This window comes from Oryctolagus cuniculus, chromosome 11 (genome assembly GCF_964237555.1).
Source record: "Oryctolagus cuniculus chromosome 11, mOryCun1.1, whole genome shotgun sequence".
In the NCBI taxonomy this organism is placed as follows: domain Eukaryota; kingdom Metazoa; phylum Chordata; class Mammalia; order Lagomorpha; family Leporidae; genus Oryctolagus; species Oryctolagus cuniculus.
This window is the reverse complement of record NC_091442.1, coordinates 102,170,705-102,184,037: the sequence shown is the minus strand read 5'-3', so window position 1 is coordinate 102,184,037 and position 13,333 is coordinate 102,170,705. Positions and strand designations below refer to the sequence as shown.

At 36.0% G+C, this 13,333-nt stretch overlaps 1 protein-coding gene across 24 annotated transcripts in view; it reads left to right on the top strand.

Annotated features, from left to right (window-relative positions):
• The window catches only part of ANKS1B (ankyrin repeat and sterile alpha motif domain containing 1B), a 1,216,905-nt gene that overhangs the window by 741,540 nt on the left and 462,032 nt on the right, over positions 1–13,333 (top strand). The window lies entirely within an intron of this gene.

The following is a 13,333-nucleotide window of genomic DNA, read 5'->3' as shown; positions in this document are numbered from 1 at the left end:
CACTTTTGACTTAGCCTAAAAAATCACACACTGTCACCTTTACAAAATCTCATTGGTTACACTGGTTAGCCATGTTCAGTATGAAAGGGAACTACATAAGGGAAGAAATACCAGGATGCAAAAATAACTTGGGAGCTATCTTTCTTTTTTTAAGATTTCTTCATTTACTGAAAGTTACAGAGAGAGAGGGAGAGACAAAGAGAAAGGAGAGAGATCTTCCATCCACTGGATCACTCCCCAAATGGCTACAATAAATAGGTCTGGACCAGGCAGGAAGCTAGGAACCAGGAGCTTCATCCAGGTCTCCCACATGGGTGCAGGGGTCCAAGCACTTGGGCCATCTTCCACTGCTTTCTCAGGCACATTAGCAAGGACCTCGATCAGAAGTGGAGCAACTGGATTATGACCTAGCACCCCTATGGGTTGCTAGCACTGCAGACAGCGGCTTAACCCACTGCACCACAGCACTGGCCTGGGGGCTATCTTACAGCTTGTTTCTTTCTTTCTTTCTTTCTTTCTTTTTTTTTTTTTTTTAATTTGACAGGTAGAGTTATAGACAGTGAAAGAGAGATACAGAGAGAAAGGTCTTCCCTCTGTTGGTTCACTCTCCAAATGGCTACAACAGCTGGAGCTGCACCAATCCGAAGCCAGGAGCCAGGTGCTTCTCCTGATCTCCCATGTGGGTGCAGGGGCCCAAGCAGTTGGGCCATCCTCCACTGCCCTCCCAGGCCACAGCAGAGAGCTGGAGTGGAAGAGGAGCAACCAGGACTAGAACCGGCGCCCATATGGGATACTGGCGCCGCAGATGGAGGATTAACCAAGTGTACCATGGCACAGCCCCACAGCTTGTTTCTACATAAGTATATTGATAGGTGCTAATATGATATATTAATTAATGCCACTAGAGGAAAGACAGCATTTTCCAAGTTCATTGATACAAGTTTCATCCCAAAGACGTGCCACATCAAGAAACAGTTATAATACTCAATTTCTTCCACTGAACTTGCTAGTTCATTCACTGACAAAGGAGGAGATGATCTTAAGTAATATAGATGAGATTCACTTATGATAAAAATATGCCTGCTATCTTTAAAGTACTTGAAAATTGACCTAATACTCATTGATTTCCCCACATTTTTGTCCAAGTAGGAGTTAAGTCTATAATGCTATTTTCATTTTCTCTTTTTAAAATATCTTGGACATTTTCCAGTTTTAAAGTATATGGAAATCAAACTTTCCTTCTGAAGGTTTATTAATTTACTATACTGACACAAACTGACACTAGATTGATTCACTTGAGAAAAAGCACAGAAGCTTATTAATGTGTACGTGGGCATTGGAGCCATACACGATATGAAACCAGGAAGAAGGTTGAAGCTTAGATACCCTCTTCTCAGGGGAGAGGGAAATAAGGGAGTATGTACCATTTTAGAGAAGAAGTAAAAATTTTTTTAGGAGAAGTGAATGAGTCCAGAAAACAGAAAATGGTGGGGAAAAGTTCCTCTTTCTATAGGTGTGGGATTGGATTTTCAGGCCCTTCCTCTGTGATGTGAATTTAGTCTTCTTTAGTGAAATTTCAGTAGGAAAATGAAAGCAGTTGTGTTCTTCTGTGGCAGATCTGTTCCTTATATAGATAAGGGAACTGCAGAGAAAGCTCTCCCCAAATTCCCTGGATTCCCTGCATTTGCTGCTCTCAGGTACTCTTAGATTTATAGTGAAAAGCAGCATATTTTGGGGTATCACTTTCTGAGCCCCACCACAACTTTTTACCATGCTTGTGTAAAATTCAAAGTAAGTAGCCAGTGAAATGAATTTTCCTGCATTCAGTAGCAGTTATTAAAATTTACTACAGGCCCAGTGTTGCATGAGCTGTGATATACATGGAGGAATGTGATATCATAGCTGATCTAAAATAAGTTTACAATCTCATGGAAGAAATATAGCTATTCTGAGATAATTTCAATATGGTATTTTTAATAACAAAAGGATGTGTAGAATGCTGTGTGGTCACAGGAAAGAAGTATTCACATCTTCCTAGGAGTTGATACTAAAGAAGACTTCATAGGGGAGGTAATGCATGAGTTACATTTTGAACAATGACAGAATTCACCATGGGGGCTAGAGTTGAGTGGGGTAAGTTAGCAGAGAAGATATTTTATGTGAAATTAGCAGAATGTGTCCAAGCAAGAAAAGATCTGGTAGCATGACCCATGTAACTAATGTGGCAGCAAGTGGAAAGCTTCCCCTTTGCCTTGTGAAGGTTTGCAGGAATGAACTGACAGTAGATAAAGAGAAGAAAAGGTCATGTATTTAACATGCATGGGGCAAATCCTAGGGGAACGGCAGCTAACCCAGTGAGATTCAAATGCTTCCCTTCTCCAAAAGGGAAAGAGAAATTGGGATAAATAGGCCCAGGGAACAGACAGTCATTTGTAGTTGATTCTCTTTGACAGTTGAGTGGGTCAGGGAGACAAGACACTAGATGTGGATAAATGATGCAAGGTAAAGAGTAGAAGTGTAGTCAGTTCTACCTTATTATGCAGATAAAGTTTCCCAGGTAATCTCTGGATTAAATGGAATGTCTGGGCATAGGTGAAGACGTCCAGTTTCTTTTTTTTTCTCCTGTGGTTAATCTTTCCTGGTTATTTAATGAGATTCCTAGGGTTAAGGTTTGAGACAATTGTATTTGTTTTGAAAGAAGTTTCCTCAGTTATGTGAAGAAAACGTCAGAGAAAGTGCCTTCCTCAGTCTGCCTGAGAGAGTGAGAATCAAGAGAAAAGGAGAGAGACAGAGAGAGGCTTTGGTTCTAAAACTCTTTCTCCAGCTCAGCATGTCAAAGTGAAATTACCATAGACTCAGAGGCCTAAATAATATGGAGTTATTATCTCTCAGTTCTGTAGTAGACCCAAAATCAGACACAAATCTCACTGAAATAAAATAAAAATGTCAGCGGTTATATTACTTTCAGGAAAACCTAAGATAAAGCATGTTTCTTTGCCTTTCCTAGTTTCTGGAGGTCACCCACATTCCTTGCTACTGTGGCCTTTTCCTCCATCTTCAAAGTCAGCAATTTTGGCCAAAGTCTTTCTTACATTGTCACTTTTCTGCTTCTCTGAATCTGGGAAAATTTCTCTATATTTCAGGACTCATATGATTGCAATGGGCTCACCTATGTATTCTAGGATAATCCCATTATTTCAAAGTTCTTAACCTTAATCGCATCTTCAGTGTATTTTCTCTTGTAAGGTAATATATTCATAAGTTCCTAGGATGGGCATGAGTAGACATCTTTGGGGGGCCACTATTCTCCTAGTATAACTTATTCATAAAAGATGTTAGAGTGTACCATGGCTAGAATGTAGAGATTGTGGGACTGAATAGAAAAAGATAAAGCTAGAAAAGTAACCAGAGGGCAGTCCAAGAAATTCCAAGAAGTTTAAGGAGATTGAATATTGCTTCATATAAGGGATTTTTGCTTTTTCATCATCCCAACATTCCTTACCCAATTCACTTATTAACAGTGACACTGCTTTTCTTTGAGGAACTTCTTCTTGAGCCTTCCATAAGCTGTGGTTATAGAGACTATCAATCGTAGTATATTACCTAGCTGACCAGATTTGGCCTGTGACCTGGGTCTAGTTCTTTACTTTATTGATCAGCTCAAGGTGTAATCATATTATTCCATCAAAACTTTGCCTTGAATATCATACATGAACACTGGGACAAAGGATACCTCTTTTGGCTTTGGGGTTCCTAGGTGGGATGATATAACCTTGCAATTATCTATGACACTGTCACTACGAGGAAGGTTATGTGCTTACCAAAGATGAATACAAGAGACAACAGAAGCAAGAAATAGAGATCTAAGGGTATTATTCAAATTCCTGAACCCAAAGCTGTCCTTTTCTTTAATTACTTGACATGGAAAACATCCCGGGCAAGTCTTTGTGCTGTGAGAAGTCTTTGAATGGCTAAAAGCAATGAAGTGATGTGGTCATGAGTGTAATGCACAGAATGGTTTCTAGGAGAAACAACCATTGCTGTCTTAGTAATGACAGCTGCTGTGTGATTAAACAACAGCAGGGCCAGTGTGTGCCACAGTGGGTAAAGCCACCCTTACGATGCTGGCATCCATATGGGTGCCAGTTCATATTCTAGCTGCTCCACTTATGATCTACCTCCTTGTTAATGACCTGGGAAAAGCAGTGAAGGATGGCCCAAGTCTTTGGACCCCAACACCCACATGGGAGATCCAGATGAAGCTCCTGGCTCCTACTTTTGGCCTGTCCCAGTCCTGTTCATTGTGGCCGTCTGAGGAATGAACCAGCAGATGGAAGAACTCTGTCTCTCCTTCTCTCCCTCTCTCTCTGTAAATTTGACTTTCAAATAATTAAACAAATCTTTAGTAAATACATAAATAAATGAATTTTAGCATGGATTGGTCAACAATGGCAAATTCTATAGAAAGCCAGAAAATAAAAAACAAAGAGCAACCATTTAATTCAACAAAGTACTGATTATTGATAATAATGAATCAACTAAATGGGCTAGTAGAAGTTTAACTGTTAGAGATTAAGAAATTGATATTATAAATAATATTTTTATTGTTTAGTTGATTATAAAAGTAAGTAATTCCCATTGTAGAATATCTAACATTTGAATAGGTAGATGAAGAAACTTAAATTGCTAATATCACTAGAAACAAATTATTAATTTGGTTATTCCCTCTCAAACAGTATTATTATGTATTTTTCACTTTATATTTTATATATATATATTTATATTATTAACAATTGCCCTTGTCATTAAATATTCTTGTAAATATGAATGTTGGAAGAATGGCAAACGCCCTAAAAGCACTCTGGCCTCAGAATTAGCCCTAAAGGATTTCAGATCTGGCTAAAAAGCCCATAAGAGTTTTTTAGGCATAGAAAGCCAAGACACTGTGGCAAAAAATGGCCTAAATGAAAGATCTCTGTGAGTGAGAGCCCAGTGGAAAGAACAGGCCATCAAAGAAGGAGGTACTTTTCTCTGAAGGGAGGAGAAAACTTCCACTTTGATTATGGCCTTGTCTAAGTAAGGTTGGAGTTGGTGAACTCAAGAGGCTTCCATAGCCTTGGCAGCTCATGACAAGAGCCTCGGGTGATTACTGACATCATAAATAAGAGTGTCAATTGTTAAATCAACAACAGGAATTACTGTGCACTTATTCCCCATGTAGGATCTCTGTCCTTAATGTGTTGTACTATGCGAATTAATGGTGAAACTAGTCTTCAAACAGTACTTTATACTTTGTGTGTCTGTGTGGATGCAAACTGTTGAAATCTTTACTTAGTATATACTAAGTTGATCTTCTGTATATAAAGATAATTAAAAATAAATCTTAATGAAGAATGGGATGAGAGAGGGAGTAGCAGATGGGATGGTTTGCAAGTGGGAGGGTGGTATGGGGGGGGGAAGCTGCTATAATCCAAAAGTTGTACTTTAGAATTTATATTTATTAAATAAAAGTTTTCTAAAAAATATGAATATTGGGGCTGGTGCTATGATATAGTAGGTTAAGCCTCTACCTGCAGTGCCTGGCTTCCCCTGTGGATGCCGGTTCAAGTTCCAGCTGCTCCACTTCCCATCCAGCTTCATGCTGATGGCTTGGGAAAGCAGTGGAAGATGGCCCAACTGCTTGGGCTCCTGCACCCTTGTGGGAGATCTGAGGAAGCTCCTGGCCCCTGGATTTAGATGGACCCAGCTCTGGCTGTTGAGGCCATTTGAGAGGTGAACTAGCAGATGGAAGTCACCTCTCTCTATCTCTCTCTCTCTGTCTGTAACTCTGCTTCTCAAATAATTAAATAAATACTTAAAAAATAACTTTATTGGCTACATAATATTCTGTCATATGTAGATGGTGATTTCCTTAGGTATCTACATATATATCACAAGATCATAGTAGTAAATTGTTGGATTAACTTTTTAAATATTTTCTCATTTTGTTCCTTAATTTTTTTACCACTCAGTCAATGCCATAGTAACTCTACTTCAGCTTCATTTTTATTTTAAGAAGGATTTTTTAAAATTGCACATTATATCTGTGTTTTTACTATCATGAACCATTAGCTTTCTCTTTCTCTCTATGAAGGAAGCAAAGTGTGTCATTTAGCTTTCTTTTGTTCCTGAAATAGTAAAAGAATTATATATTTTTTGGTTCATTTCATGTTTCTTAGATGTGGCGTCCTGTTTCCTGCAGAACCTTTTTGACCCAACTCCTACAAGCTTTTGCTATTTCTTTGTGATCTCCTTAGGAATTTGCCCTACATTCCAATTTCTGTGGCATTTTCATTTGTTCTTCATCTCTCTGTGAACTTCTTTCTTAAGTAACTTTCATAGCCCTTGCCAATTTTTTTTCTTCATTGCAAATATAACAGATTGTGCTACTGCTACACTCCAGGAAGTGTTTTGCTTGATCTAGTCAAAAACAGCATTTTTGACCAAATCAACATTGGACACTATGACATTCACTTATTAGAAATCCATGTTGAAAAATCACCAGAATGATAGCTTTTTCACAAGAGATTTATATGCACAAGGAAGATAGCATGTATATTTTTGGAATTCTGTAACTTGTCTCTCTAAATGCTACCTCTGTGAGGACCATATAGTCTATAAAATCAATAAAATGTAAAATGTTTGTTAAGCTACAAATTATGATTCCATTTAATAATGTTAACTTGGCCAGTTAAGTATTAAAGTAAAGTTGGATATTAAAATAAAACATTTAGAGGCCAAAGTATAACAGCATTTTATGCCTTGCTGTATTTTTCCTAGAAGGTCACTTCATCTCAATAATCAAATGTTTACGTTGTCCTTCTTGTAATTTCACCAACATTATCTTTAAAAAAGTTTTATTTTTGAAAATTTCAAATTTATACAAAAGTATATAGTGTTCTGTAGAATAGAATATGAACACTTACATACCCATTACCCAGATTAAAAACCTATTAATATTTAGCCATCAGTGTATTCCTCTGTACCACTCACTCACTCCCCATCCATTCACCAGATTATTTTGAAGAAAATACCAGATATATCATCTTATCTGTTGCTATTTTAAGTATAACTTAAAATTAAGATAAAATAGTGTGGGGCTGGAACTGTGGCATAGTGGGTAATGGTACAGCCTGCAGTGCTGGCATCCCATATGGGCACCAGTTGAGTCCTGGCTGTTCCACTTCTGGTCCAGCTCTCTCAAATGGCCTGGGAAAGCAGTAGAAGATGGCCCAAGTTTGAGCCCCTCCTGCGTGGGAGACTCAGAAAGGGCTCCTGGCTCCTACCTTCAGATAGGCACAGCTCCAGCTGTTGCGGCCAGTCTGAGAGTGAACCAGCGGATGGAAGACCTCTCTTTCTCCGCCTCTCTTTTCTCTCTCTGTGTAACTCTGACTTTCAAATAAATAAATAAATCTTAAAAAAAGATAAAATGTATAATATTAATATATTTATTATTTAATAAGTAAAAGATAAAGACTGACAAAGGAACCAAAATCCATTGTAATACCTTTATAAAAGTTAAACAGTAATACCTGGATATTATCCAAGATCTGCTTGATGTTCACATGTACTCAGTTGTTCCATAATTTTATATTAACTGTTTGTTTAAGTGAAGATGCTAATAATGTCAGTACACTACAAATGGATTATGGATCTCTTTTAATATGTATTTAATTATTAGTACGATGGTAAATGTGATGGTACAGGTATCCATTTTTTTTGTTTGTTTTGTTCTTCAAAATTTATTTGTTGGTGAAGTCAAGCTAAAATATTTTTTTAAAACTTCCTTTATGAGTTTGATGATCAGTTTTTAAAAATATCACCTCTCTCAAAATATGAAACTCCATTTTAAAAAAGAATTCCAACCATGTGTAAACTAAAGACAGTAACAGAAGAGTAAACTCTGTGAAGGAGAGCAAGGCATCTGTCTTCACTGTTGAAATTTTAGCCCCTTGTACACCAATGAGCCCCTCAAATCCAATAGGCGGTAGTCTAAGCTCACTTACATTGAGTACAGCAATTTACTCAATTAGTCATTAATTAAATATTTTAAGACTTACTTTAAGTTAGGTAAATACATGTGTTTATGTGATACAGATAATAATTCCAAATGTAGCCTAGTCTTCAAGTAAGTATAAACAAATATTTCCATGAATAGATGTATTCTAGTTAACCATATCTTTTAAATCATATGTATTCTAGTCAAACAAATATTTTTATTCTATTTACAACCTGAAGAAGTGAAAAAAAATCTCTTCCCTTTTTTTAAAAAAAATTAAAAATATTTTAAAGATTATTTATTTAAAAGGTAGAGCAACAAAAAGAGAGAGAAGTTCACTCCTCAAACAACTGCAACAGATAGGTCTGGGCTAGGTCAAGGCCAGGAACATGGAATTCCGTCCTGGTGTCCCACATGGAAAGCAGGGAGAGAGCCAAGTATTTGGGCCATCTTTCATCGCCTTCCCAGGTGCATTAGCAGAGAGCTCAATCTGAATCAGAAGTGGAGTAGCTGGGACTCCAACCTGCACCTTGATATGGGATGCCAACATCACAAGCAGTGGCTTAACACTCTGTGCCACCATGCCAGTCCCAAAATATTTTGATAACAATAATTGGACATTATTGTGGAGTACAGTGTGACATTTCAGTAAACGTATATGATGTGTGCTTATAAAATATGAGTAATTAACATTTATCCCTCCTTGTCATTACCTTATGATTAGAGCCTTGAAGCTCCTTTGTATTTTCTCAGAAAACATAATATGTGAACTATAGACCATCCACTATGCCATGTAACACAAGGATCTTAATCCTTGTAGGCAACTCTGATTTGGTTTCTGACCTCCCTGTATTCCCTTTACCCTTCCTGGCCTCTTGTAACTATTCTATATTCAGACAGTGTTTTTTTTAAGCTTCTGTGTATGAAGGAGAACATGCAATATTTGTTTTTGATTCCTTTCAGCTTATTTCACTTAACATAATGCCCTCCAGTTCCATCCGTTTTGCTGCAACTGACAGGATTTCATTCTTTTTATGGCTGAGTAATATTTCATTGTGTATATATACTCCATTTGCTTTATACATTCATCCATTGATACACACCTTGATTGATTCCATATCTTGGCAATTGTGAATAGTGCTACAATAAACATGAGGGTTTCATTTCATTCGGATATATATTCAGTAGTGTGATTGTTGGATCATATAGCAGTCCTCTTTATAAGTTTTAAAGCAATCTCTACTATTTTCCATATTGGATGTACTAATTTACACTCTTACCAACAGTGAATAAGAGATCCAGTTCTTCATCATCCTCACTAGCTTTTGTTACTATTTTGTCTTTGATAATAGGCATTCTGACTAAGGTAAGGTAATACCTTATTATGGTTTTGATATACATTTCACTGGTGGTTAGGGATATTGAGCAGTCTTTCATATATTTTTGACCATTTTTATTTCTTTTTTTTTTTTTTTTGAGAAATGTCTATTTAGATCCTATGCTTATCCCCTAACTGGATTAGCTGTTTCTCTTTTATTGTTGAGCTGTTTGAGTTCGTTACATATTTTGGATGTCAATCCTTTCTGAGAAAAATAGCTTGCAAATATTTTCTCTCAGTCTGTGAGATGCTTCTTTATTCTGTTGAGTGTTTTCTTTGCTGTGCAAAACCTTCTTAGTTTGCTAATTTTCTCATATATCTGCTTTACCTGTTGCCTCTGCATTTAAGGTCTCACCCAAATAATCATTCCCTACACCAGTATTTGAAGAGTTTCCCCTATGTGTTCTTGCAGCAGTTTCACAATTTCAGGTCTTACGTTTAGGTCTTTAATCCATCTCAAGTTCATTTTTGGATATGCTGAGAGGTAGGGATCTAATTTAATTTACCTACATAAATATATCCAGTTTTGCAAGGCCCATGTATTGAAGAAGCTTTCCTTTTTCTGATATATGCTCTTGGAACCTTTGTTAAAAATCAGTTGATTTTGTAAATGTGGATTTACTTCTGGGTTCTCTATTATTTTTCATTGATCTGTCTACTGGTTTTAATGCCAGCACCATGCTGTTTTGATTGCTATTATTTTGTGGTATGCTTTAAAGTCAGGTATTTGATGCCTCCAGCTTGCTTGCTTGCTTTGTTTGTCTACTTGTTTGTTTGTCTACTTGTTTGTTTATGTTTTGTTTAGAATCACTTTGGCTATTTTGGGTCTTTTGTGGTTCCATATAAACCTTAGGATTCATTTTCTCTATTTCTATAAAGAGTGTTTTCTCTGTTTCTGTAAAGAGTGTTATTTTGGTGGGGATTGCATTGAATCTGTAGATTGCTTTGAGTAGAATGGATATTTTAAGGATATTAATTCTTCCAATCCATGAACATGGAGTATCTTTCCATTTTTTTTGTGACCTCAGTGATTTATTTCATCAGTTTTTTGTAATTTTCATTTCAGAGATCTTTCATTAAATTTATTTATAAATATTATGGTAACTATTATGAATAGGATTTCTTCTTATTTAAATTTTTTTTTTCATTTTATTAGAGAGAGAGAAACAGGCAAAGCATTGGAGACAGAGGTAGAGACCAAATGGGATCTTCTATCTGCTAGTTCACTATTTAAATGCCTGCAACAGCCAGGGATGAAACAGCCCAAATCTGGGAGCCAAGAACTCAGTCTGGGTCTCCCACATAGGTGGTAAGGACCCAATTATTTGAGCCATCAGCTGCTGCTTCCCAGGATGCACATTAGCAAAAAACTTAATTGGAATCTGACATGGGACTCCAACCCAGGCACTCCAGTATAAGATGTAAGCATCCCAAATGGTATCTTTAAAAAAAAAAACTTTTATTTAGTAAATATAAATTTCCAAAGTACAGTTTATGGATTACAATGGCTTCCCCCCCCATAACTTCCCTCCCACCCACACCCCTCCCATTTCCCATTCCCTCTCCCATTCCAAACATCAAGATTCATTTTCAATTATCTTTATATACAGAAGATCGATTTAGTATATATTAAGTAAAGATTTCATCAGTTTGCACCTACACAGAACATAAAGTGTTAAATACTGTTTCATACTAGTTATAGCATTAATTCACATTGAACATCACATTAAGGACAGAGATCCTACATGAGGAGTAAGCATACAGTGACTCCTGTTGTTGACTTAACAATTTGACACTCTTGTTTATGGCGTCAGTAATCTCCCTAGTCTCTAGTCATGAGTTGCCAAGGCTATGGAAGCCTTTTGAGTCTGTGACTTCGATCTTATTTAGACAAGGTCATAGTCAAGTGGAAATTCTCTCCTCCAAATGGTATCTTAACTACTGATCCAAACACCCACCCCAGGATTGCTGTCTTGATTTCTCTTTCAACAAGACCATTATTGGTGCATAAAAATGCTAATGGATTTTCTATGTTGATTTGGTATCCTACTGCCTTATTGAATTTGTTTATTAATTCTAACAGCTTTTTGTTGGAGTATTTAGGTTTTTCCATGTATAAAAACATGTTATCTGCTTGATTTCATCCTTTCCAGATTGGATGCCCTGTATCTATGCTCCCTAACTGCTCTTGCTAAGACTTCCTATATTATGTGAGTGATGAAAGAGGGCATCCTTCTCTTGTTCCAGATTTTAGGGGAAATGTTTTCAGCTTCTCCTCATTTACATGACTGTGGGCTTCACATATAGCCTTTTTCATTTGAGGCATGACCTTTTTATACCTAACTTGCTGAGATTTTTATCGTAAAGTGCATTTTCTGTATCTGTTGAGATGATCATGTGGCTTTTGTTCTTTGTTCTATTGTGATTTGTGACATTTATTAATTTGGAAATGCTGAACTATTCTTGCATCTCTGGGATAAATCCTACTTGATCATGTTATAGGTCTTTTTCTATCGCTGTTGGGTTCATTTTGCTAATATTTCGCTGAGAATTTTTGCATCTATATTCATTAGGGATATTGATCTGTAGTTTTCTTTTTGTTGTTGTTTCTTCAATTTGGTATCAGATTAATGATGGCTTCTAAAAAAGTGTTTGGCAGAGTTCCATCCTTTTTGGTTTTTCAGAATGGTTTGAGAAGTATTGGAGCTCTTTAAATGTCTTTTAGATTTCAACTAAACATCCATTAGGTCCTGGACTTTTCCTAGGTAGATTTTAAATTGCTGCGCAATCTCATTAGTCGTGATTGATCAGCTTAGATTTCCTGTGTCTTCTTGATTCAAATCTTGGTACATTGTATGGGTCCAAGAATTTACCCATTTCTTTAAGGTTTTCCAATTTCTCAGTATATACTTGCTCATATTGGTTTCTTATGAGCCTTTGTATTGCTGTGGTATCAATTGTAAGGTAACTTTTTCTTCTCTAGCTTTATTTATTTGGATTTTTTTTTGTTTATTTGTTAGTATGACTAAAACCTCATCTGTTCTGTTCATCCTTTCAATAAGACAGGTTATCTTTTTGCATTTTTTTGTTTCAATTTCATTTCTGATCTTTATTATTTCTTGCCTCCTGCTAATTTAGGATTTGGTTTGTTCTTGTGCTTTTAAGTTCTTGAAGTTCATCATTAGGTAGTTTATTTGAAATTTTTCTATTTTTAAAGGTTTAAATATATGTAGTCATTGCTGTGACCCATAGATTTTTATGCATTATTTTCCTTTTCATTTGTTTTAAGGATATTCTAAAATGCTCTCTTTAATTTCTCCAATAATCAATTGGTGATTCAGGAGCATGCTTTTCAATTTCCATGTATTTGTAAATTTTGTGGTGTTCTTGTTGTTGGTTTTCAGTTTTATTTCATTGTGCTTGAGAAGTTACATGGTATTATTTTAATTTCTTTTAAAATTTATTGGAATTTAATTTGTGGCCTAATATATAGACTATCCTAGAAAATGTTCCCATGTGTTGATGTGAAAAATATAGCTGTTTGATGTAATGTTCTGTAAATCACTGTTAAGTCCATTATCTCTGTATTATAGTTCAGCTCTGTTGTGTGTGTTGATTTTTTGGTCTTAATTATCTCTTCAATAATGACAATGAAATACTGGCGTCTATCTCTCCCATTAGATCTAACAATATATGCTTTAAATATTTGGGTGGTGTTGGGTACATATAGTTTTTTCATTATTATATGTTCTTATTGAATCCATTCTTTTATCAATATACAATGACCAAAAAGTCTCTTTGTATAGTTTTTTTATTTGAAGTCTGTTTTATCTGACATACTTTTTTTTTTTTTAAAGATTTACTTGTTTATTTGAAAGGCAAAGATACAGAGAGAGGGAGAGACAGAGAAAAAGACA